Source organism: Mixophyes fleayi, chromosome 9 (assembly GCF_038048845.1).
Source record: "Mixophyes fleayi isolate aMixFle1 chromosome 9, aMixFle1.hap1, whole genome shotgun sequence".
NCBI lineage: Eukaryota > Metazoa > Chordata > Amphibia > Anura > Limnodynastidae > Mixophyes > Mixophyes fleayi.
In genome coordinates, this window is record NC_134410.1 from 28423309 (window position 1) to 28448177 (window position 24869).

Below are 24869 nucleotides of genomic sequence, written 5' to 3' on the forward strand. Positions count from 1 at the left end.
ATTGAGGAATGTGTTTTTCCAACGTAAGAAAAAGAACAAAATTGTCAGAAGTGGGATTTGAACCCACGCCTCCATATGGAGACCAGAAAACCCATTCAGAGGAAGACATTACTCTTGAGTCTGGCACCTTAGACCGTTCGGCCATCCTGACAAGCTTTTATTTTGTTGTAAACCTATTCCACAATATTGTAAATTCTATTAAATATAATAATATGGCAGTTTATGAAAGGCAAACATTATATAGAATTTGAAAATTAATAATAAAAACACGATCTTGGATGTCTGTATTTCATGCGTCCACGTTGTACTAAGGGTTCAACCTAGTCTCAGGACAGACCCGTTGTTCTAACAGATATGGTGTCTCACTATGGAAAAGTAGACCAAGATTCTGAGTCTGTCCTCCATGCCTATCAAACTTTTCTTCACTATTTTTGATTATTTACTAACAAAAAGATAGTGTTGCAAAAAATGTCTACTTCAAACTCCATTTTTACAGACAACTCAACTTCAGTTTATGAAAACGCAACCTTGCATCTTTCGCAGTTGTAAAGAAAATTTTGATTCGTTTAAGACTAAATCAGAATGCACTTACTGGGGGCATAATTGAGATAATGTGTAAGTGTGCATATTTTTTAAAGTTTGGTTGAATTTTTTTCTTTAGTTCGCTAAACTGCACAATGTTAGGATAAGATTAAGTTGATATTTTAATGTCAGACTATGCCAAGATTGAAAGAAAACCTATCTTCTGAATGATGTCTTTTACATCCAGTCTTAACTGACTTTACAACTTATCCATTGAGGAATGTGTTTTTCCAACGTAAGAAAAAGAACAAAATTGTCAGAAGTGGGATTTCAACCCACGCCTCCATACGGAGACCAGAAAACCCATTTAGAGGAATACATTACTCTTGAGTCTGGCGCCCTAGACTGCTCGGCCATCCTGACCATTTTTAGCTGTGCCGTAAACCTATTCCACAATATTGTAAATTCTATTAAATATAATATTATGGCAGTTTATGATAGGCAAATATTATATAGAATTTGAAAACTAATAATAAAAACACGATCTTGGATGTCTGTATTTCATGCGTCCATGTTGTACTAAGGGTTCAACCTAGTCTCAGGACAGACCCGTTGTTCTAACAGATATGGTGTCTCACTATGGAAAAGTAGACCAAGATTCTGAGTCTGTCCTGCTTGCCTATCAAACTTTTCTTCACTATTTTTGATTATTTACTAACAAAAAGATAGTGTTGCAAAAAATGTCTATTTCAAACTCCATTGTTACAGACACCTACACTTCAGTTTATGAAAATGCAACCTTGCATCTTTCGCAGTTGTAAAGAAAATTTTGATTCGTTTAAGACTAAATCAGAATGCACTTACTGGGGGCATAATTGAGATAATGTGTAAGTGTGCATATTTTTTTAAAGTTTGGTTGAATTTTTTTCTTTAGTTCGCTCAACTGCACAATGTTAGGATAAGATTAAGTTGATATTTTAATGTCAGACTATGCCAAGATTGAAAGAAAACCTATCTTCTGAATGATGTCTTTTACATCCAGTCTTAACTGACTGTACAATTTATCCATTGAGGAATGTGTTTTTCCAACTTAAGAAAAAGAACAATATTATCAGAAGTGGGATTTGAACCCACGCCTCCATACGGAGACCAGAAAACCCATTTAGAGGAAGACATTACTCTTGAGTCTGGCGCCTTAGACCGCTCGGCCATCCTGACACTTTTTAGATGTGTCGTAAACCTATTCAACAATATTGTAAATTCTATTAAATATAATAATATGGCAGTTTATGATAGGCAAACATTATATAGAATTTTAAAACTAATAATAAAAACACGATCTTGGATGTCTGTATTTCATGCGTCCACGTTCTACTAAGGGTTCAACCTAGTCTCAGGACAGACCCGTTGTTCTAACAGATATGGTGTCTCACTATGGAAAAGTAGACCAAGATTCTGAGTCTGTCCTCCATGCCTATCAAACTTTTCTTCACTATTTTTGATTATTTACTAACAAAAAGATAGTGTTGCAAATAATGTCTACTTCAAACTCCATTGTTACAGACAACTACACTTCAGTTTATGAAAATGCAACCTTGCATCTTTCGCAGTTGTAAAGAAAATTTTGATTCGTTTAAGACTAAATCAGAATGCACTTACTGGGGGCATAATTGAGATAATGTGTAAGTGTGCATATTTTTTTAAAGTTTGGTTGAATTTTTTTCTTTAGTTCGCTCAACTGCACAATGTTAGGATAAGATTAAGTTGATATTTTAATGTCAGACTATGCCAAAATTGAAAGAAAACCTATCTTCTGAATGATGTCTTTTACATCCAGTCTTAACTGACTGTACAATTTATCCATTGAGGAATGTGTTTTTCCAACTTAAGAAAAAGAACAATATTGTCAGAAGTGGGATTTGAACCCACGCCTCCATACAGAGACCAGAAAACCCATTTAGAGGAAGACATTACTCTTGAGTCTGGCGCCTTAGACCGCTCGGCCATCCTGACACTTTTTAGCTGTGCCGTAAACCTATTCAACAATATTGTAAATTCTATTAAATATAATAATATGGCAGTTTATGAAAGGCAAACATTATATAGAATTTGAAAACTAATAATAAAACCACGATCCTGGATGTCTGTATTTCATGCGTCCACGTTGTACTAAGGGTTCAACCTAGTCTCAGGACAGACCCGTTGTTCTAACAGATATGGTTTCTCACTATGGAAAAGTAGACCAAGATTCTGAGTCTGTCCTCCATGCCTATCAAACTTTTCTTCACTATTTTTGATTATTTACTAACAAAAAGATAGTGTTGCAAAAAATGTCTATTTCAAACTCCATTGTTACAGACACCTACACTTCAGTTTATGAAAATGCAACCTTGCATCTTTCGCAGTTGTAAAGAAAATTTTGATTCGTTTAAGACTAAATCAGAATGCACTTACTGGGGGCATAATTGAGATAATGTGTAAGTGTGCATATTTTTTTAAAGTTTGGTTGAATTTTTTTCTTTAGTTCGCTCAACTGCACAATGTTAGGATAAGATTAAGTTGATATTTTAATGTCAGACTATGCCAAGATTGAAAGAAAACCTATCTTCTGAATGATGTCTTTTACATCCAGTCTTAACTGACTGTACAATTTATCCATTGAGGAATGTGTTTTTCCAACTTAAGAAAAAGAACAATATTATCAGAAGTGGGATTTGAACCCACGCCTCCATACGGAGACCAGAAAACCCATTTAGAGGAAGACATTACTCTTGAGTCTGGCGCCTTAGACCGCTCGGCCATCCTGACACTTTTTAGATGTGTCGTAAACCTATTCAACAATATTGTAAATTCTATTAAATATAATAATATGGCAGTTTATGATAGGCAAACATTATATAGAATTTGAAAACTAATAATAAAAACACGATCTTGGATGTCTGTATTTCATGCGTCCATGTTGTACTAAGGGTTCAACCTAGTCTCAGGACAGACCCGTTGTTCTAACAGATATGGTGTCTCACTATGGAAAAGTAGACCAAGATTCTGAGTCTGTCCTGCTTGCCTATCAAACTTTTCTTCACTATTTTTGATTATTTACTAACAAAAAGATAGTGTTGCAAAAAATGTCTATTTCAAACTCCATTGTTACAGACACCTACACTTCAGTTTATGAAAATGCAACCTTGCATCTTTCGCAGTTGTAAAGAAAATTTTGATTCGTTTAAGACTAAATCAGAATGCACTTACTGGGGGCATAATTGAGATAATGTGTAAGTGTGCATATTTTTTTAAAGTTTGGTTGAATTTTTTTCTTTAGTTCGCTCAACTGCACAATGTTAGGATAAGATTAAGTTGATATTTTAATGTCAGACTATGCCAAGATTGAAAGAAAACCTATCTTCTGAATGATGTCTTTTACATCCAGTCTTAACTGACTGTACAATTTATCCATTGAGGAATGTGTTTTTCCAACTTAAGAAAAAGAACAATATTATCAGAAGTGGGATTTGAACCCACGCCTCCATACGGAGACCAGAAAACCCATTTAGAGGAAGACATTACTCTTGAGTCTGGCGCCTTAGACCGCTCGGCCATCCTGACACTTTTTAGATGTGTCGTAAACCTATTCAACAATATTGTAAATTCTATTAAATATAATAATATGGCAGTTTATGATAGGCAAACATTATATAGAATTTTAAAACTAATAATAAAAACACGATCTTGGATGTCTGTATTTCATGCGTCCACGTTCTACTAAGGGTTCAACCTAGTCTCAGGACAGACCCGTTGTTCTAACAGATATGGTGTCTCACTATGGAAAAGTAGACCAAGATTCTGAGTCTGTCCTCCATGCCTATCAAACTTTTCTTCACTATTTTTGATTATTTACTAACAAAAAGATAGTGTTGCAAATAATGTCTACTTCAAACTCCATTGTTACAGACAACTACACTTCAGTTTATGAAAATGCAACCTTGCATCTTTCGCAGTTGTAAAGAAAATTTTGATTCGTTTAAGACTAAATCAGAATGCACTTACTGGGGGCATAATTGAGATAATGTGTAAGTGTGCATATTTTTTTAAAGTTTGGTTGAATTTTTTTCTTTAGTTCGCTCAACTGCACAATGTTAGGATAAGATTAAGTTGATATTTTAATGTCAGACTATGCCAAAATTGAAAGAAAACCTATCTTCTGAATGATGTCTTTTACATCCAGTCTTAACTGACTGTACAATTTATCCATTGAGGAATGTGTTTTTCCAACTTAAGAAAAAGAACAATATTGTCAGAAGTGGGATTTGAACCCACGCCTCCATACAGAGACCAGAAAACCCATTTAGAGGAAGACATTACTCTTGAGTCTGGCGCCTTAGACCGCTCGGCCATCCTGACACTTTTTAGATGTGCCGTAAACCTATTCAACAATATTGTAAATTCTATTAAATATAATAATATGGCAGTTTATGAAAGGCAAACATTATATAGAATTTGAAAACTAATAATAAAACCACGATCCTGGATGTCTGTATTTCATGCGTCCACGTTGTACTAAGGGTTCAACCTAGTCTCAGGACAGACCCGTTGTTCTAACAGATATGGTTTCTCACTATGGAAAAGTAGACCAAGATTCTGAGTCTGTCCTCCATGCCTATCAAACTTTTCTTCACTATTTTTGATTATTTACTAACAAAAAGATAGTGTTGCAAAAAATGTCTATTTCAAACTCCATTGTTACAGACACCTACACTTCAGTTTATGAAAATGCAACCTTGCATCTTTCGCAGTTGTAAAGAAAATTTTGATTCGTTTAAGACTAAATCAGAATGCACTTACTGGGGGCATAATTGAGATAATGTGTAAGTGTGCATATTTTTTTAAAGTTTGGTTGAATTTTTTTCTTTAGTTCGCTCAACTGCACAATGTTAGGATAAGATTAAGTTGATATTTTAATGTCAGACTATGCCAAGATTGAAAGAAAACCTATCTTCTGAATGATGTCTTTTACATCCAGTCTTAACTGACTGTACAATTTATCCATTGAGGAATGTGTTTTTCCAACTTAAGAAAAAGAACAATATTATCAGAAGTGGGATTTGAACCCACGCCTCCATACGGAGACCAGAAAACCCATTTAGAGGAAGACATTACTCTTGAGTCTGGCGCCTTAGACCGCTCGGCCATCCTGACACTTTTTAGATGTGTCGTAAACCTATTCAACAATATTGTAAATTCTATTAAATATAATAATATGGCAGTTTATGATAGGCAAACATTATATAGAATTTTAAAACTAATAATAAAAACACGATCTTGGATGTCTGTATTTCATGCGTCCACGTTCTACTAAGGGTTCAACCTAGTCTCAGGACAGACCCGTTGTTCTAACAGATATGGTGTCTCACTATGGAAAAGTAGACCAAGATTCTGAGTCTGTCCTCCATGCCTATCAAACTTTTCTTCACTATTTTTGATTATTTACTAACAAAAAGATAGTGTTGCAAATAATGTCTACTTCAAACTCCATTGTTACAGACACCTACACTTCAATTTATGAAAATGCAACCTTGCATCTTTCGCAGTTGTAAAGAAAACTTTGATTCGTTTAAGACTAAATCAGAATGCACTTACTGGGGGCATAATTGAGATAATGTGTAAGTGTACATATTTTTTTAAAGTTTGGTTGAATTTTTTTCTTTAGTTCGCTAAACTGCACAATGTTAGGATAAGATTAAGTTGATATTTTAATGTCAGACTATGCCAAGATTGAAAGAAAACCTATCTTCTGAATGATGTCTTTTACATCCAGTCTTAACTGACTGTACAACTTATCCATTGAGGAATGTGTTTTTTACAACTTAAGAAAAAGAACAAAATTGTCAGAAGTGGGATTTGAACCCACGCCTCCATACGGAGACCAGAAAACCCATTTAGAGGAAGACATTACTCTTGAGTCTGGCGCCTTAGACCGCTCGGCCATCCTAACACTTTTTAGTTGTGCCGTAAACCTATTCAACAATATTGTAAATTCTATTAAATATAATAATATGGCAGTTTATGATAGGCAAACATTATATAGAATTTGAAAACTAATAATAAAAACACGATCTTGGATGTCTGTATTTCATGCGTCCACGTTGTACTAAGGGTTCAACCTAGTCTCAGGACAGACCCGTTGTTCTAACAGATATGGTGTCTCACTATGGAAAAGTAGACCAAGATTCTCAGTCTGTCCTCCATGCCTATCAAACTTTTCTTCACTATTTTTGATTATTTAATAACAAAAAGATAGTGTTGCAAAAAATGTCTACTTCAAACTCCATTGTTACAGACACCTACACTTCAATTTATGAAAATGCAACCTTGCATCTTTCGCAGTTGTAAAGAAAATTTTGATTCGTTTAAGACTAAATCAGAATGCACTTACTGGGGGCATAATTGAGATAATGTGTAAGTGTACATATTTTTTTAAAGTTTGGTTGAATTTTTTTCTTTAGTTCGCTCAACTGCACAATGTTAGGATAAGATTAAGTTGATATTTTAATGTCAGACTATGCCAAGATTGAAAGAAAACCTATCTTCTGAATGATGTCTTTTACATCCAGTCTTAACTGACTGTACAATTTATCCATTGAGGAATGTGTTTTTCCAACTTAAGAAAAAGAACAATATTGTCAGAAGTGGGATTTGAACCCACGCCTCCATATGGAGACCAGAAAACCCATTTAGAGGAAGACATTACTCTTGAGTCTGGCGCCTTAGACTGCTCGGCCATCCTGACACTTTTTAGTTGTCCCGTAAACCTATTCAACAATATTGTAAATTCTATTAAATATAATAATATGGCAGTTTATGATAGGCAAACATTATATAGAATTTGAAAACTAATAATAAAAACACGATCTTGGATGTCTGTATTTCATGCGTCCACGTTGTACTAAGGGTTCAACCTAGTCTCAGGACAGACCCGTTGTTCTAACAGATATGGTGTCTCACTATGGAAAAGTAGACCAAGATTCTGAGTCTGTCCTCCATGCCTATCAAACTTTTCTTCACTATTTTTGATTATTTACTAACAAAAAGATAGTGTTGCAAAAAATGTCTACTTCAAACTCCATTGTTACAGACAACTACACTTCAGTTTATGAAAATGCAACCTTGCATCTTTCGCAGTTGTAAAGAAAATTTTGATTCGTTTAAGACTAAATCAGAATGCACTTACTGGGGGCATAATTGAGATAATGTGTAAGTGTGCATATTTTTTTAAAGTTTGGTTGAATTTTTTTCTTTAGTTCGCTCAACTGCATAATGTTAGGATAAGATTAAGTTGATATTTTAATGTCAGACTATGCCAAAATTGAAAGAAAACCTATCTTCTGAATGATGTCTTTTATATCCAGTCTTAACTGACTGTACAACTTATCCATTGAGGAATGTGTTTTTTACAACTTAAGAAAAAGAACAAAATTGTCAGAAGTGGGATTTGAACCCACGCCTCCATACGGAGACCAAAAAACCCATTTAGAGGAAGACATTACTCTTGAGTCTGGCGCCTTAGAATGCTCGGCCATCCTGACCATTTTTAGCTGTGCCATAAACCTATTCAACAATATTGTAAATTCTATTAAATATAATAATATGGCAGTTTATGAAAGGCAAACATTATATAGAATTTGAAAACTAATAATAAAAACACGATCTTGGATGTCTGTATTTCATGCGTCCACGTTGTACTAAGGGTTCAACCTAGTCTCAGGACAGACCCGTTGTTCTAACAGATATGGTGTCTCACTATGGAAAAGTAGACCAAGATTCTGAGTCTGTCCTCCATGCCTATCAAACTTTTCTTCACTATTTTTGATTATTTACTAACAAAAAGATAGTGTTGCAAAAAATGTCTACTTCAAACTCCATTGTTACAGACACCTACACTTCAATTTATGAAAATGCAACCTTGCATCTTTCGCAGTTGTAAAGAAAATTTTGATTCGTTTAAGACTAAATCAGAATGCACTTACTGGGGGCATAATTAAGCTAATGTGTAAGTGTGCATATTTTTTAAAGTTTGGTTGAATTTTTTTCTTTAGTTCGCTAAACTGCACAATGTTAGGATAAGATTAAGTTGATATTTTAATGTCAGACTATGCCAAGATTGAAAGAAAACCTATCTTCTGAATGATGTCTTTTACATCCAGTCTTAACTGACTGTACAACTTATCCATTGAGGAATGTGTTTTTCCAACGTAAGAAAAAGAACAAAATTGTCAGAAGTGGGATTTGAACCCACACCTCCATACGGAGACCAGAAAACCCATTTAGAGGAAGACATTACTCTTGAGTCTGGCGCCTTAGACTGCTTGGCCATCCTGACCATTTTTAGCAGTGCTGTAAACCTCTTCAACAATATTGTAAATTCTATTAAATATAATAATATGGCAGCTTATGAAAGGCAAACATTATATAGAATTTGAAAACTAATAATAAAAACACGATCTTGGATGTCTGTATTTCATGCGTCCACGTTGTACTAAGGGTTCAACCTAGTCTCAGGACAGACCCGTTGTTCTAACAGATATGGTGTCTCACTATGGAAAAGTAGACCAAGATTCTGAGTCTGTCCTCCATGCCTATCAAACTTTTCTTCACTATTTTTGATTATTTACTAACAAAAAGATAGTGTTGCAAAAAATGTCTACTTCAAACTCCATTGTTACAGACACCTACACTTCAGTTTATGAAAATGCAACCTTGTATCTTTCGCAGTTGTAAAGAAAATTTTGATTCGTTTAAGACTAAATCAGAATGCACTTACTGGGGGCATAATTGAGATAATGTGTAAGTGTGCATATTTTTTTAAAGTTTGGTTGAATTTTTTTCTTTAGTTCGCTAAACTGCACAATGTTAGGATAAGATTAAGTTGATATTTTAATGTCAGACTATGCCAAGATTGAAAGAAAACCTATCTTCTGAATGATGTCTTTTACATCCAGTCTTTACTGACTGTACAACTTATTCATTGAGGAATGTGTTTTTCCAACTTAACAAAAAGAACAAAATTGTCAGAAGTGGGATTTGAACCCACGCCTCCATACGGAGACCAGAAAACCCATTTAGAGGAAGACATTACTCTTGAGTCTGGCGCCTTAGACCGCTCGGCCATCCTGACACTTTTTAGTTGTGCTGTAAACCTATTCAACAATATTGTTAATTCTATTAAATATAATAATATGGCAGTTTATGATAGGCAAATATTATATAGAATTTGAAAACTAATAATAAAAACACGATCTTGGATGTCTGTATTTCATGCGTCCACGTTGTACTAAGGGTTCAACCTAGTCTCAGGACAGACCCGTTGTTCTAACAGATATGGTGTCTCACTATGGAAAAGTAGACCAAGATTCTGAGTCTGTCCTCCATGCCTATCAAACTTTTCTTCACTATTTTTGATTATTTACTAACAAAAAGATAGTGTTGCAAAAAATGTCTACTTCAAACTCCATTGTTACAGACACCTACACTTCAGTTTATGAAAATGCAACCTTGCATCTTTCGCAGTTGTAAAGAAAATTTTGATTCGTTTAAGACTAAATCAGAATGCACTTACTGGGGGCATAATTGAGATAATGTGTAAGTGTGCATATTTTTTTAAAGTTTGGTTGAATTTTTTTCTTTAGTTCGCTCAACTGCACAATGTTAGGATAAGATTAGGTTGATATTTTAATGTCAGACTATGCCAAGATTGAAAGAAAACCTATCTTCTGAATGATGTCTTTTACATCCAGTCTTAACTGATTGTACAACTTATTCATTGAGGAATGTGTTTTTCCAACTTAACAAAAAGAACAAAATTGTCAGAAGTGGGATTTGAACCCACGCCTCCATACAGAGACCAGAAAACCCATTTAGAGGAAGACATTACTCTTGAGTCTGGCACCTTAGACCGCTCGGCCATCCTGACACTTTTTAGTTGTGCTGTAAACCTATTCAACAATATTGTAAATTCTATTAAATATATTAATATGGCAGCTTATGAAAGGCAAACATTATATAGAATTTGAAAACTAATAATAAAAACACGATCTTGGATGTCTGTATTTCATGCGTCCACGTTGTACTAAGGGTTCAACCTAGTCTCAGGACAGACCCGTTGTTCTAACAGATATGGTGTCTCACTATGGAAAAGTAGACCAAGATTCTCAGTCTGTCCTCCATGCCTATCAAACTTTTCTTCACTATTTTTGATTATTTAATAACAAAAAGATAGTGTTGCAAAAAATGTCTACTTCAAACTCCATTTTTACAGACAACTACACTTCAGTTTATGAAAACGCAACCTTGCATCTTTCGCAGTTGTAAAGAAAATTTTGATTCGTTTAAGACTAAATCAGAATGCACTTACTGGGGGCATAATTGAGATAATGTGTAAGTGTGCATATTTTTTTAAAGTTTGGTTGAATTTTTTTCTTTAGTTCGCTAAACTGCACAATGTTAGGATAAGATTAAGTTGATATTTTAATGTCAGACTATGCCAAGATTGAAAGAAAACCTATCTTCTGAATGATGTCTTTTACATCCAGTCTTAACTGACTGTACAATTTATGCATTGAGGAATGTGTTTTTCCAACTTAAGATAAAGAACAAAATTGTCAGAAGTGGGATTTGAACCCACGCCTCCATACGGAGACCAGAAAACCCATTTAGAGGAAGACATCACTCTTGAGTCTGGCGCCTTAGACCGCTCGGCCATCCTGACAAGCTTTTATTTTGTTGTAAACCTATTCCTCAATATTGTAAATTCTATTAAATATAATAATATGGCAGTTTATAAAAGGCAAACATTATATAGAATTTGAAAACTAATAATAAAAACACGATCTTGGATGTCTGTATTTCATGCGTCCACGTTGTACTAAGGGTTCAACCTAGTCTCAGGACAGACCCGTTGTTCTAACAGATATGGTGTCTCACTATGGAAAAGTAGACCAAGATTCTCAGTCTGTCCTCCATGCCTATCAAACTTTTCTTCACTATTTTTGATTATTTACTAACAAAAAGATAGTGTTGCAAAAAATGTCTACTTCAAACTCCATTTTTACAGACAACTCAACTTCAGTTTATGAAAACGCAACCTTGCATCTTTCGCAGTTGTAAAGAAAATTTTCATTCGTTCAGGACGAAATCAGAATGCACTTACTGGGGGCATAATTGAGATAATGTGTAAGTGTGCATATTTTTTTTAAAGTTTGGTTGAATTTTTTTCTTTAGTTCGCTAAACTGCACAATGTTAGGATAAGATTAAGTTGATATTTTAATGTCAGACTATGCCAAGATTGAAAGAAAACCTATCTTCTGAATGATGTCTTTTACATCCAGTCTTAACTGACTGTACAACTTATCCATTGAGGAATGTGTTTTTCCAACGTAAGAAAAAGAACAAAATTGTCAGAAGTGGGATTTGAACCCACACCTCCATACGGAGACCAGAAAACCCATTTAGAGGAAGACATTACTCTTGAGTCTGGCACCTTAGACTGCTTGGCCATCCTGACCATTTTTAGCGGTGCCGTAAACCTATTCAACAATATTGTAAATTCTATTAAATATAATAATATGGCAGCTTATGAAAGGCAAACATTATATAGAATTTGAAAACTAATAATAAAAACACGATCTTGGATGTCTGTATTTCATGCGTCCACGTTGTACTAAGGGTTCAACCTAGTCTCAGGACAGACCCGTTGTTCTAACAGATATGGTGTCTCACTATGGAAAAGTAGACCAAGATTCTCAGTCTGTCCTCCATGCCTATCAAACTTTTCTTCACTATTTTTGATTATTTAATAACAAAAAGATAGTGTTGCAAAAAATGTCTACTTCAAACTCCATTTTTACAGACAACTACACTTCAGTTTATGAAAACGCAACCTTGCATCTTTCGCAGTTGTAAAGAAAATTTTGATTTGTTTAAGACTAAATCAGAATGCACTTACTGGAGGCATAATTGAGCTAATGTGTAAGTGTGCATATTTTTTTAAAGTTTGGTTGAATTTTTTTCTTTAGTTCGCTAAACTGCACAATATTAGGATAAGATTAAGTTGATATTTTAATGGCAGACTATGCCAAGATTGAAAGAAAACCTATCTTCTGAATGATGTCTTTTACACCCAGTCTTAACTGACTGTACAACTTATCCATTGAGGAATGTGTTTTTCCAACTTAAGAAAAAGAACAAAATTGTCAGAAGTGGGATTTGAACCCATGCCTCCATACGGAGACCAGAAAACCCATTTAGAGGAAGACATTACTCTTGAGTCTGGCGCCTTAGACCGCTCGGCCATCCTGACACTTTTTAGTTGTGCCGTAAACCTATTCAACAATATTGTAAATTCTATTAAATATAATAATATGGCAGTTTATGATAGGCAAACATTATATAGAATTTGAAAACTAATAATAAAAACACGATCTTGGATGTCTGTATTTCATGCGTCCACGTTGTACTAAGGGTTCAACCTAGTCTCAGGACAGACCCGTTGTTCTAACAGATATGGTGTCTCACTATGGAAAAGTAGACCAAGATTCTGAGTCTGTCCTCCATGCCTATCAAACTTTTCTTCACTATTTTTGATTATTTACTAACAAAAAGATAGTGTTGCAAAAAATGTCTACTTCAAACTCCATTTTTACAGACATCTACATTTCAGTTTATGAAAACGCAACCTTGCATCTTTCGCAGTTATAAAGAAAATTTTGATTTGTTTAAGACTAAATCAGAATGCACTTACTGGGGGCATAATTGAGATAATGTGTAAGTGTGCATATTTTTTTAAAGTTTGGTTGAATTTTTTTCTTTAGTTCGCTAAACTGCACAATGTTAGGATAAGATTAGGTTGATATTTTAATGTCAGACTATGCCAAGATTGAAAGAAAACCTATCTTCTGAATGATGTCTTTTACATCCAGTCTTAACTGATTGTACAACTTATTCATTGAGGAATGTGTTTTTCCAACTTAACAAAAAGAACAAAATTGTCAGAAGTGGGATTTGAACCCACGCCTCCATACAGAGACCAGAAAACCCATTTAGAGGAAGACATTACTCTTGAGTTTGGCGCCTTAGACCGCTCGGCCATCCTGACAAGTTTTTCTTGTGATGTAAACCTATTCCACAATAATGTAAATTCTATTAAATATAATAATATGGCAGTTTATGAAAGGCAAACATTATATAGAATTTGAAAACTAACAATAAAAACACGATCTTGGATGTCTGTATTTCATGCGTCCACGTTGTACTAAGGGTTCAACCTAGTCTCAGGACAGACCCGTTGTTCTAACAGATATGGTGTCTCACTATGGAAAAGTAGACCAAGATTCTGAGTCTGTCCTCCATGCCTATCAAACTTTTCTTCACTATTTTTGATTATTTACTAACAAAAAGATAGTGTTTCAAAAAATGTCTACTTCAAACTCCATTTTTACAGACAACTCAACTTCAGTTTATGAAAACGCAACCTTGCATCTTTCGCAGTTGTAAAGAAAATTTTCATTCGTTTAGGACGAAATCAGAATGCACTTACTGGGGGCATAATTGAGATAATGTGTAAGTGTGCATATTTTTTTTAAAGTTTGGTTGAATTTTTTTCTTTAGTTCGCTAAACTGCACAATGTTAGGATAAGATTAAGTTGGATATTTTAATGGCAGACTATGCAAAGATTGAAAGAAAACCTATCTTCTGAATGCTGTCTTTTACATCCAGTCTTAACTGACTGTACAACTTATCCATTGAGGAATGTGTTTTTCCAACTTAAGAAAAAGAACAAAATTGTCAGAAGTGGGATTTGAACCCATGCCTCCATACGGAGACCAGAAAACCCATTTAGTGGAAGACATTACTCTTGAGTCTGGCGCCTTAGACCGCTCGGCCATCCTGACACTTTGTAGTTGTGCCGTAAACCTATTCAACAATATTGTAAATTCTATTAAATATAATAATATGGCAGTTTATGATAGGCAAACATTATATAGAATTTGAAAACTAATAATAAAAACACGATCTTGGATGTCTGTATTTCATGCGTCCACGTTGTACTAAGGGTTCAACCTAGTCTCAGGACAGACCCGTTGTTCTAACAGATATGGTGTCTCACTATGGAAAAGTAGACCAAGATTCTGAGTCTGTCCTCCATGCCTATCAAACTTTTCTTCACTATTTTTGATTATTTACTAACAAAAAGATAGTGTTGCAAAAAATGTCTACTTCAAACTCCATTTTTACAGACAACTACATTTCAGTTTATGAAAACGCAACCTTGCATCTTTCGCAGTTGTAAAGAAAATTTTGATTCGTTTAAGACTAAATCAGAATGCACTTACTGGGGGCATAATTGAGATAATGTGTAAGTGTGCATATTTTTTTAAAGTTTGGTTGAATTTTTTTCTTTAGTTCGCTCAACTGCACAATGTTAGGATAAGATTAGGTTGATATTTTAATGTCAGACTATGCCAAGATTGAAAGAAAACCTATCTTCTGAATGATGTCTTTTACATCCAGTCTTAACTGATTGTACAACTTATTCATTGAGGAATGTGTTTTTCCAACTTATCAAAAAGAACAAAATTGTCAGAAGTGGGATTTGAACCCACGCCTCCATACGGAGACCAGAAAACCCATTTAGAGAAAGACATTACTCTTGAGTCTGGCACCTTAGACCGCTCGGCCATCCTGACACTTTTTAGTTGTGCTGTAAACCTATTCAACAATATTGTAAATTCTATTAAATATAATAATATGGCAGCTTATGAAAGGCAAACATTATATAGAATTTGAAAACTAATAATAAAAACACGATCTTGGATGTCTGTATTTCATGCGTCCACGTTGTACTAAGGGTTCAACCTAGTCTCAGGACAGACCCGTTGTTCTAACAGATATGGTGTCTCACTATGGAAAAGTAGACCAAGATTCTCAGTCTGTCCTCCATGCCTATCAAACTTTTCTTCACTATTTTTGATTATTTAATAACAAAAAGATAGTGTTGCAAAAAATGTCTACTTCAAACTCCATTTTTACAGACAACTACACTTCAGTTTATGAAAACGCAACCTTGCATCTTTCGCAGTTGTAAAGAAAATTTTGATTCGTTTAAGACTAAATCAGAATGCACTTACTGGGGGCATAATTGAGATAATGTGTAAGTGTGCATATTTTTTTAAAGTTTGGTTGAATTTTTTTCTTTAGTTCGCTAAACTGCACAATGTTAGGATAAGATTAAGTTGATATTTTAATGTCAGACTATGCCAAGATTGAAAGAAAACCTATCTTCTGAATGATGTCTTTTACATCCAGTCTTAACTGACTGTACAATTTATGCATTGAGGAATGTGTTTTTCCAACTTAAGAAAAAGAACAAAATTGTCAGAAGTGGGATTTGAACACACGCCTCCACACGGAGACCAGAAAACCCATTTAGAGGAAGACATTACTCTTGAGTCTGGTGCCTTAGACCGCTCGGCCATCCTGACACTTTTTAGTTGTGCTGTAAACCTATTCAACAATATTGTAAATTCTATTAAATATAATAATATGGCAGCTTATGAAAGGCAAACATTATATAGAATTTGAAAACTAATAATAAAAACACGATCTTGGATGTCTGTATTTCATGCGTCCACGTTGTACTAAGGGTTCAACCTAGTCTCAGGACAGACCCGTTGTTCTAACAGATATGGTGTCTCACTATGGAAAAGTAGACCAAGATTCTCAGTCTGTCCTCCATGCCTATCAAACTTTTCTTCACTATTTTTGATTATTTAATAACAAAAAGATAGTGTTGCAAAAAATGTCTACTTCAAACTCCATTTTTACAGACAACTACACTTCAGTTTATGAAAATGCAACCTTGCATCTTTCGCAGTTGTAAAGAAAATTTTGATTCGTTTAAGACTAAATCAGAATGCACTTACTGGGGGCATAATTGAGATAATGTGTAAGTGTACATATTTTTTTAAAGTTTGGTTGAATTTTTTTCTTTAGTTCGCTCAACTGCACAATGTTAGGATAAGATTAAGTTGATATTTTAATGTCAGACTATGCCAAGATTGAAAGAAAACCTATCTTCTGAATGATGTCTTTTACATCCAGTCTTAACTGACTGTACAACTTATCCATTGAGGAATGTGTTTTTTACAACTTAAGAAAAAGAACAAAATTGTCAGAAGTGTGATTTGAACCCACGCCTCCATACGGAGACCAGAAAACCCATTTAGAGGAAGACATTACTCTTGAGTCTGGCGCCATAGACCGCTCGGCCATTCTGACACTTTTTAGTTGTGCTGTAAACCTATTCAACAATATTGTAAATTCTATTAAATATAATAATATGGCAGTTTATGATAGGCAAACATTATATAGAATTTGAAAACTAATAATAAAAACACGATCTTGGATGTCTGTATTTCATGCGTCCACGTTGTACTAAGGGTTCAACCTAGTCTCAGGACAGACCCGTTGTTCTAACAGATATGGTGTCTCACTATGGAAAAGTAGACCAAGATTCTCATTCTGTCCTCCATGCCTATCAAACTTTTCTTCACTATTTTTGATTATTTAATAACAAAAAGATAGTGTTGCAAAAAATGTCTACTTCAAACTCCATTTTTACAGACAACTCAACTTCAGTTTATGAAAATGCAACCTTGCATATTTCGCAGTTGTAAAGAAAATTTTGATTCGTTTAAGACTAAATCAGAATGCACTTACTGGGGGCATAATTGAGCTAATGTGTAAGTGTGCATATTTTTTAAAGTTTGGTTGAATTTTTTTCTTTAGTTCGCTAAACTGCACAATGTTAGGATAAGATTAAGTTGATATTTTAATGTCAGACTATGCCAAGATTGAAAGAAAACCTATCTTCTGAATGATGTCTTTTACATCCAGTCTTAACTGACTGTACAACTTATCCATTGAGGAATGTGTTTTTCCAACGTAAGAAAAAGAACAAAATTGTCAGAAGTGGGATTTGAACCCACGCCTCCATACGGAGACCAGAAAACCCATTTAGAGGAAGACATTACTCTTGAGTCTGGCCCCTTAGACCGCTCGGCCATCCTGACACTTTTTAGCTGTGCCGTAAACCTATTCAACAATATTGTAAATTCTATTAAATATAATAATATGGCAGTTTATGATAGGCAAACATTATATAGAATTTGAAAACTAATAATAAAAACACGATCTTGGATGTCTGTATTTCATGCGTCCACGTTGTACTAAGGGTTCAACCTAGTCTCAGGACAGACCCGTTGTTCTAACAGATATGGTGTCTCACTATGGAAAAGTAGACCAAGATTCTGAGTCTGTCCTCCATGCCTATCAAACTTTTCTTCACTATTTTTGATTATTTACTAACAAAAAGATAGTGTTGCAAAAAATGTCTACTTCAAACTCCATTTTTACAGACAACTACATTTCAGTTTATGAAAACGCAACCTTGCATCTTTCGCAGTTGTAAAGAAAATTTTGATTCGTTTAAGACTAAATCAGAATGCACTTACTGGGGGCATAATTGAGATAATGTGTAAGTGTGCATATTTTTTTAAAGTTTGGTTGAATTTTTTTCTTTAGTTCGCTCAACTGCACAATGTTAGGATAAGATTAGGTTGATATTTTAATGTCAGACTATGCCAAGATTGAAAGAAAACCTATCTTCTGAATGATGTCTTTTACATCCAGTCTTAACTGATTGTACAACTTATTCATTGAGGAATGTGTTTTTCCAACTTAACAAAAAGAACAAAATTGTCAGAAGTGGGATTTGAACCCACGCCTCCATACGGAGACCAGAAAACCCATTTAGAGGAAGACATTACTCTTGAGTCTGGTGCCTTAGACCGCTCGGCCATCCTGACACTTTTTAGTTGTGCTGTAAACCTATTCAACAATATTGTAAATTCTATTAAATATAATAATATGGCAGCTTATGAAAGGCAAACATTATATAGAATTTGAAAACTAATAATAAAAACACGATCTTGGATGTCTGTATTTCATGCGTCCAAGTTGTACTAAGGGTTCAACCTAGTCTCAGGACAGACCCGTTGTTCTAACAGATATGGTGTCTCACTATGGAAAAGTAGACCAAGATTCTCAGTCTGTCCTCCATGCCTATCAAACTTTTCTTCACTATTTTTGATTATTTAATAACAAAAAGATAGTGTTGCAAAAAATGTCTACTTCAAACTCCATTTTTACAGACAACTACACTTCAGTTTATGAAAATGCAACCTTGCATCTTTCGCAGTTGTAAAGAAAATTTTGATTCGTTTAAGACTAAATCAGAATGCACTTACTGGGGGCATAATTGAGATAATGTGTAAGTGTACATATTTTTTTAAAGTTTGGTTGAATTTTTTTCTTTAGTTCGCTAAACTGCACAATGTTAGGATAAGATTAAGTTGATATTTTAATGTCAGACTATGCCAAGATTGAAAGAAAACCTATCTTCTGAATGATGTCTTTTACATCCAGTCTTAACTGACTGTACAATTTATCCATTGAGGAATGTGTTTTTCCAACTTAACAAAAAGAACAAAATTGTCAGAAGTGGGATTTGAACCCACGCCTCCATACGGAGACCAGAAAACCCATTTAGAGGAAGACATTACTCTTGAGTCTGGCACCTTAGACCGCTCGGCCATCCTGACACTTTTTAGATGTGTTGTAAACCTATTCAACAATATTGTAAATTCTATTAAATATAATAATATGGCAGCTTATGAAAGGCAAACATTATATAGAATTTGAAAACTAATAATAAAAACACGATCTTGGATGTCTGTATTTCATGCGTCCACGTTGTACTAAGGGTTCAACCTAGTCTCAGAACAGACCCGTTGTTCTAACAGATATGGTGTCTCACTATGGAAAAGTAGACCAAGATTCTGAGTCTGTCCTCCATGCCTATCAAACTTTTCTTCACTATTTTTGATTATTTACTAACAAAAAGATAGTGTTGCAAAAAATGTCTACTTCAAACTCCATTTTTACAGACAACTACATTTCAGTTTATGAAAACGCAACCTTGCATCTTTCGCAGTTGTAAAGAAAATTTTGATTCGTTTAAGACTAAATCAGAATGCACTTACTGGGGGCATAATTGAGATAATGTGTAAGTGTGCATATTTTTTTAAAGTTTGGTTGAATTTTTTTCTTTAGTTCGCTCAACTGCACAATGTTAGGATAAGATTAGGTTGATATTTTAATGTCAGACTATGCCAAGATTGAAAGAAATCCTATCTTCTGAATGATGTCTTTTACATCCAGTCTTAACTGATTGTACAACTTATTAATTGAGGAATGTGTTTTTCCAACTTAACAAAAAGAACAAAATTGTCAGAAGTGGGATTTGAACCCACGCCTCCATACGGAGACCAGAAAACCCATTTAGAGGAAGACATTACTCTTGAGTCTGGCGCCTTAGACCGCTCGGCCATCCTGACACTTTTTAGTTGTGCTGTAAACCTATTCAACAATATTGTAAATTCTATTAAATATAATAATATGGCAGTTTATGATAGGCAAACATTATATAGAATTTGAAAACTAACAATAAAAACACGATCTTGGATGTCTGTATTTCATGCGTCCACGTTGTACTAAGGGTTCAACCTAGTCTCAGGACAGACCTGTTGTTCTAACAGATATGGTGTCTCACTATGGAAAAGTAGACCAAGATTCTGAGTCTGTCCTCCATGCCTATCAAACTTTTCTTCACTATTTTTGATTATTTACTAACAAAAAGATAGTGTTTCAAAAAATGTCTACTTCAAACTCCATTTTTACAGACAACTCAACTTCAGTTTATGAAAACGCAACCTTGCATCTTTCGCAGTTGTAAAGAAAATTTTCATTCGTTTAGGACGAAATCAGAATGCACTTACTGGGGGCATAATTGAGATAATGTGTAAGTGTGCATATTTTTTTTAAAGTTTGGTTGAATTTTTTTCTTTAGTTCGCTAAACTGCACAATGTTAGGATAAGATTAAGTTGGATATTTTAATGGCAGACTATGCAAAGATTGAAAGAAAACCTATCTTCTGAATGCTGTCTTTTACATCCAGTCTTAACTGACTGTACAACTTATCCATTGAGGAATGTGTTTTTCCAACTTAAGAAAAAGAACAAAATTGTCAGAAGTGGGATTTGAACCCATGCCTCCATACGGAGACCAGAAAACCCATTTAGAGGAAGACATTACTCTTGAGTCTGGCGCCTTAGACCGCTCGGCCATCCTGACACTTTTTAGTTGTGCCGTAAACCTATTCAACAATATTGTAAATTCTATTAAATATAATAATATGGCAGTTTATGATAGGCAAACATTATATAGAATTTGAAAACTAATAATAAAAACACGATCTTGGATGTGTGTATTTCATGCGTCCACGTTGTACTAAGGGTTCAACCTAGTCTCAGGACAGACCCGTTGTTCTAACAGATATGGTGTCTCACTATGGAAAAGTAGACCAAGATTCTGAGTCTGTCCTCCATGCCTATCAAACTTTTCTTCACTATTTTTGATTATTTACTAACAAAAAGATAGTGTTGCAAAAAATGTCTACTTCAAACTCCATTTTTACAGACAACTACATTTCAGTTTATGAAAACGCAACCTTGCATCTTTCGCAGTTGTAAAGAAAATTTTGATTCGTTTAAGACTAAATCAGAATGCACTTACTGGGGGCATAATTGAGATAATGTGTAAGTGTGCATATTTTTTTAAAGTTTGGTTGAATTTTTTTCTTTAGTTCGCTCAACTGCACAATGTTAGGATAAGATTAGGTTGATATTTTAATGTCAGACTATGCCAAGATTGAAAGAAAACCTATCTTCTGAATGATGTCTTTTACATCCAGTCTTAACTGATTGTACAACTTATTCATTGAGGAATGTGTTTTTCCAACTTAACAAAAAGAACAAAATTGTCAGAAGTGGGATTTGAACCCACGCCTCCATACGGAGACCAGAAAACCAATTTAGAGAAAGACATTACTCTTGAGTCTGGCACCTTAGACCGCTCGGCCATCCTGACACTTTTTAGTTGTGCTGTAAACCTATTCAACAATATTGTAAATTCTAATAAATATAATAATATGGCAGCTTATGAAAGGCAAACATTATATAGAATTTGAAAACTAATAATAAAAACACGATCTTGGATGTCTGTATTTCATGCGTCCACGTTGTACTAAGGGTTCAACCTAGTCTCAGGACAGACCCGTTGTTCTAACAGATATGGTGTCTCACTATGGAAAAGTAGACCAAGATTCTCAGTCTGTCCTCCATGCCTATCAAACTTTTCTTCACTATTTTTGATTATTTAATAACAAAAAGATAGTGTTGCAAAAAATGTCTACTTCAAACTCCATTTTTACAGACAACTACACTTCAGTTTATGAAAACGCAACCTTGCATCTTTCGCAGTTGTAAAGAAAATTTTGATTCGTTTAAGACTAAATCAGAATGCACTTACTGGGGGCATAATTGAGATAATGTGTAAGTGTGCATATTTTTTTAAAGTTTGGTTGAATTTTTTTCTTTAGTTCGCTAAACTGCACAATGTTAGGATAAGATTAAGTTGATATTTTAATGTCAGACTATGCCAAGATTGAAAGAAAACCTATCTTCTGAATGATGTCTTTTACATCCAGTCTTAACTGACTGTACAATTTATGCATTGAGGAATGTGTTTTTCCAACTTAAGAAAAAGAACAAAATTGTCAGAAGTGGGATTTGAACACACGCCTCCACACGGAGACCAGAAAACCCATTTAGAGGAAGACATTACTCTTGAGTCTGGCGCCTTAGACCGCTCGGCCATCCTGACACTTTTTAGTTGTGCCGTAAACCTATTCAACAATATTGTAAATTCTATTAAATATAATAATATGGCAGTTTATGATAGGCAAACATTATATAGAATTTGAAAACTAATAATAAAAACACGATCTTGGATGTCTGTATTTCATGCGTCCACGTTGTACTAAGGGTTCAACCTAGTCTCAGGACAGACCCGTTGTTCTAACAGATATGGTGTCTCACTATGGAAAAGTAGACCAAGATTCTCAGTCTGTCCTCCATGCCTATCAAACTTTTCTTCACTATTTTTGATTATTTAATAACAAAAAGATAGTGTTGCAAAAAATGTCTACTTCAAACTCCATTTTTACAGACAACTCAACTTCAGTTTATGAAAATGCAACCTTGCATATTTTGCAGTTGTAAAGAAAATTTTGATTCGTTTAAGACTAAATCAGAATGCACTTACTGGGGGCATAATTGAGCTAATGTGTAAGTGTGCATATTTTTTAAAGTTTGGTTGAATTTTTTTCTTTAGTTTGCTAAACTGCACAATGTTAGGATAAGATTAAGTTGATATTTTAATGTCAGACTATGCCAAGATTGAAAGAAAACCTATCTTCTGAATGATGTCTTTTACATCCAGTCTTAACTGACTGTACAATTTATCCATTGAGGAATGTGTTTTTCCAACTTAAGAAAAAGAACAAAATTGTCAGAAGTGTGATTTGAACCCACGCCTCCATACGGAGACCAGAAAACCCATTTAGAGGAAGACATTACTCTTGAGTCTGGCGCCATAGACCGCTCGGCCATCCTGACACTTTTTAGTTGTGCTGTAAACCTATTCAACAATATTGTAAATTCTATTAAATATAATAATATGGCAGTTTATGATAGGCAAACATTATATAGAATTTGAAAACTAATAATAAAAACACGATCTTGGATGTCTGTATTTCATGCGTCCACGTTGTACTAAGGGTTCAACCTAGTCTCAGGACAGACCCGTTGTTCTAACAGATATGGTGTCTCACTATGGAAAAGTAGACCAAGATTCTCATTCTGTCCTCCATGCCTATCAAACTTTTCTTCACTATTTTTGATTATTTAATAACAAAAAGATAGTGTTGCAAAAAATGTCTACTTCAAACTCCATTTTTACAGACAACTCAACTTCAGTTTATGAAAATGCAACCTTGCATATTTCGCAGTTGTAAAGAAAATTTTGATTCGTTTAAGACTAAATCAGAATGCACTTACTGGGGGCATAATTGAGCTAATGTGTAAGTGTGCATATTTTTTAAAGTTTGGTTGAATTTTTTTCTTTAGTTCGCTAAACTGCACAATGTTAGGATAAGATTAAGTTGATATTTTAATGTCAGACTATGCCAAGATTGAAAGAAAACCTATCTTCTGAATGATGTCTTTTACATCCAGTCTTAACTGACTGTACAACTTATCCATTGAGGAATGTGTTTTTCCAACGTAAGAAAAAGAACAAAATTGTCAGAAGTGGGATTTGAACCCACGCCTCCATACGGAGACCAGAAAACCCATTTAGAGGAAGACATTACTCTTGAGTCTGGCGCCTTAGACCGCTCGGCCATCCTGACACTTTTTAGCTGTGCCGTAAACCTATTCAACAATATTGTAAATTCTATTAAATATAATAATATGGCAGTTTATGATAGGCAAACATTATATAGAATTTGAAAACTAATAATAAAAACACGATCTTGGATGTCTGTATTTCATGCGTCCACGTTGTACTAAGGGTTCAACCTAGTCTCAGGACAGACCCGTTGTTCTAACAGATATGGTGTCTCACTATGGAAAAGTAGACCAAGATTCTGAGTCTGTCCTCCATGCCTATCAAACTTTTCTTCACTATTTTTGATTATTTACTAACAAAAAGATAGTGTTGCAAAAAATGTCTACTTCAAACTCCATTTTTACAGACAACTACATTTCAGTTTATGAAAACGCAACCTTGCATCTTTCGCAGTTGTAAAGAAAATTTTGATTCGTTTAAGACTAAATCAGAATGCACTTACTGGGGGCATAATTGAGATAATGTGTAGGTGTGCATATTTTTTTAAAGTTTGGTTGAATTTTTTTCTTTAGTTCGCTCAACTGCACAATGTTAGGATAAGATTAGGTTGATATTTTAATGTCATACTATGCCAAGATTGAAAGAAAACCTATCTTCTGAATGATGTCTTTTACATCCAGTCTTAACTGATTGTACAACTTATTCATTGAGGAATGTGTTTTTCCAACTTAACAAAAAGAACAAAATTGTCAGAAGTGGGATTTGAACCCACGCCTCCATACGGAGACCAGAAAACCCATTTAGAGGAAGACATTACTCTTGAGTCTGGTGCCTTAGACCGCTCGGCCATCCTGACACTTTTTAGTTGCGCTGTAAACCTATTCAACAATATTGTAAATTCTATTAAATATAATAATATGGCAGCT

General features: G+C 34.4%; 1 long non-coding RNA gene and 22 other non-coding genes across 23 annotated transcripts in view; 1 reads left to right on the top strand and 22 right to left on the bottom strand.

The window, feature by feature from the left end:
- The window catches only part of LOC142102353 (uncharacterized), a 281858-nt gene that overhangs the window by 43238 nt on the left and 213751 nt on the right, over positions 1-24869 (top strand). The window lies entirely within an intron of this gene.
- Positions 43-151, bottom strand: TRNAL-CAA (transfer RNA leucine (anticodon CAA)). The gene is made up of 2 exons: positions 114-151; positions 43-88 (listed from the first exon to the last, which is right to left on the bottom strand). It is a non-coding gene; the product is annotated as a tRNA-Leu (tRNA).
- Positions 1632-1740, bottom strand: TRNAL-CAA (transfer RNA leucine (anticodon CAA)). The gene is made up of 2 exons: positions 1703-1740; positions 1632-1677 (listed from the first exon to the last, which is right to left on the bottom strand). It is a non-coding gene; the product is annotated as a tRNA-Leu (tRNA).
- TRNAL-CAA (transfer RNA leucine (anticodon CAA)) lies at positions 2427-2535 on the bottom strand. The gene is made up of 2 exons: positions 2498-2535; positions 2427-2472 (listed from the first exon to the last, which is right to left on the bottom strand). It is a non-coding gene; the product is annotated as a tRNA-Leu (tRNA).
- On the bottom strand, positions 3222-3330 carry TRNAL-CAA (transfer RNA leucine (anticodon CAA)). Its single transcript has 2 exons — positions 3293-3330; positions 3222-3267 (listed from the first exon to the last, which is right to left on the bottom strand). It is a non-coding gene; the product is annotated as a tRNA-Leu (tRNA).
- Positions 4017-4125, bottom strand: TRNAL-CAA (transfer RNA leucine (anticodon CAA)). The gene is made up of 2 exons: positions 4088-4125; positions 4017-4062 (listed from the first exon to the last, which is right to left on the bottom strand). It is a non-coding gene; the product is annotated as a tRNA-Leu (tRNA).
- Positions 4812-4920, bottom strand: TRNAL-CAA (transfer RNA leucine (anticodon CAA)). Its single transcript has 2 exons — positions 4883-4920; positions 4812-4857 (listed from the first exon to the last, which is right to left on the bottom strand). It is a non-coding gene; the product is annotated as a tRNA-Leu (tRNA).
- On the bottom strand, positions 5607-5715 carry TRNAL-CAA (transfer RNA leucine (anticodon CAA)). Its single transcript has 2 exons — positions 5678-5715; positions 5607-5652 (listed from the first exon to the last, which is right to left on the bottom strand). It is a non-coding gene; the product is annotated as a tRNA-Leu (tRNA).
- On the bottom strand, positions 6403-6511 carry TRNAL-CAA (transfer RNA leucine (anticodon CAA)). The gene is made up of 2 exons: positions 6474-6511; positions 6403-6448 (listed from the first exon to the last, which is right to left on the bottom strand). It is a non-coding gene; the product is annotated as a tRNA-Leu (tRNA).
- TRNAL-CAA (transfer RNA leucine (anticodon CAA)) lies at positions 7198-7306 on the bottom strand. Its single transcript has 2 exons — positions 7269-7306; positions 7198-7243 (listed from the first exon to the last, which is right to left on the bottom strand). It is a non-coding gene; the product is annotated as a tRNA-Leu (tRNA).
- Positions 9583-9691, bottom strand: TRNAL-CAA (transfer RNA leucine (anticodon CAA)). Its single transcript has 2 exons — positions 9654-9691; positions 9583-9628 (listed from the first exon to the last, which is right to left on the bottom strand). It is a non-coding gene; the product is annotated as a tRNA-Leu (tRNA).
- On the bottom strand, positions 10378-10486 carry TRNAL-CAA (transfer RNA leucine (anticodon CAA)). Its single transcript has 2 exons — positions 10449-10486; positions 10378-10423 (listed from the first exon to the last, which is right to left on the bottom strand). It is a non-coding gene; the product is annotated as a tRNA-Leu (tRNA).
- TRNAL-CAA (transfer RNA leucine (anticodon CAA)) lies at positions 11173-11281 on the bottom strand. Its single transcript has 2 exons — positions 11244-11281; positions 11173-11218 (listed from the first exon to the last, which is right to left on the bottom strand). It is a non-coding gene; the product is annotated as a tRNA-Leu (tRNA).
- On the bottom strand, positions 12764-12872 carry TRNAL-CAA (transfer RNA leucine (anticodon CAA)). The gene is made up of 2 exons: positions 12835-12872; positions 12764-12809 (listed from the first exon to the last, which is right to left on the bottom strand). It is a non-coding gene; the product is annotated as a tRNA-Leu (tRNA).
- Positions 14356-14464, bottom strand: TRNAL-CAA (transfer RNA leucine (anticodon CAA)). The gene is made up of 2 exons: positions 14427-14464; positions 14356-14401 (listed from the first exon to the last, which is right to left on the bottom strand). It is a non-coding gene; the product is annotated as a tRNA-Leu (tRNA).
- TRNAL-CAA (transfer RNA leucine (anticodon CAA)) lies at positions 15151-15259 on the bottom strand. The gene is made up of 2 exons: positions 15222-15259; positions 15151-15196 (listed from the first exon to the last, which is right to left on the bottom strand). It is a non-coding gene; the product is annotated as a tRNA-Leu (tRNA).
- Positions 18331-18439, bottom strand: TRNAL-CAA (transfer RNA leucine (anticodon CAA)). Its single transcript has 2 exons — positions 18402-18439; positions 18331-18376 (listed from the first exon to the last, which is right to left on the bottom strand). It is a non-coding gene; the product is annotated as a tRNA-Leu (tRNA).
- On the bottom strand, positions 19126-19234 carry TRNAL-CAA (transfer RNA leucine (anticodon CAA)). Its single transcript has 2 exons — positions 19197-19234; positions 19126-19171 (listed from the first exon to the last, which is right to left on the bottom strand). It is a non-coding gene; the product is annotated as a tRNA-Leu (tRNA).
- TRNAL-CAA (transfer RNA leucine (anticodon CAA)) lies at positions 19921-20029 on the bottom strand. Its single transcript has 2 exons — positions 19992-20029; positions 19921-19966 (listed from the first exon to the last, which is right to left on the bottom strand). It is a non-coding gene; the product is annotated as a tRNA-Leu (tRNA).
- On the bottom strand, positions 20718-20826 carry TRNAL-CAA (transfer RNA leucine (anticodon CAA)). Its single transcript has 2 exons — positions 20789-20826; positions 20718-20763 (listed from the first exon to the last, which is right to left on the bottom strand). It is a non-coding gene; the product is annotated as a tRNA-Leu (tRNA).
- TRNAL-CAA (transfer RNA leucine (anticodon CAA)) lies at positions 21513-21621 on the bottom strand. Its single transcript has 2 exons — positions 21584-21621; positions 21513-21558 (listed from the first exon to the last, which is right to left on the bottom strand). It is a non-coding gene; the product is annotated as a tRNA-Leu (tRNA).
- TRNAL-CAA (transfer RNA leucine (anticodon CAA)) lies at positions 23896-24004 on the bottom strand. Its single transcript has 2 exons — positions 23967-24004; positions 23896-23941 (listed from the first exon to the last, which is right to left on the bottom strand). It is a non-coding gene; the product is annotated as a tRNA-Leu (tRNA).
- TRNAL-CAA (transfer RNA leucine (anticodon CAA)) lies at positions 24691-24799 on the bottom strand. Its single transcript has 2 exons — positions 24762-24799; positions 24691-24736 (listed from the first exon to the last, which is right to left on the bottom strand). It is a non-coding gene; the product is annotated as a tRNA-Leu (tRNA).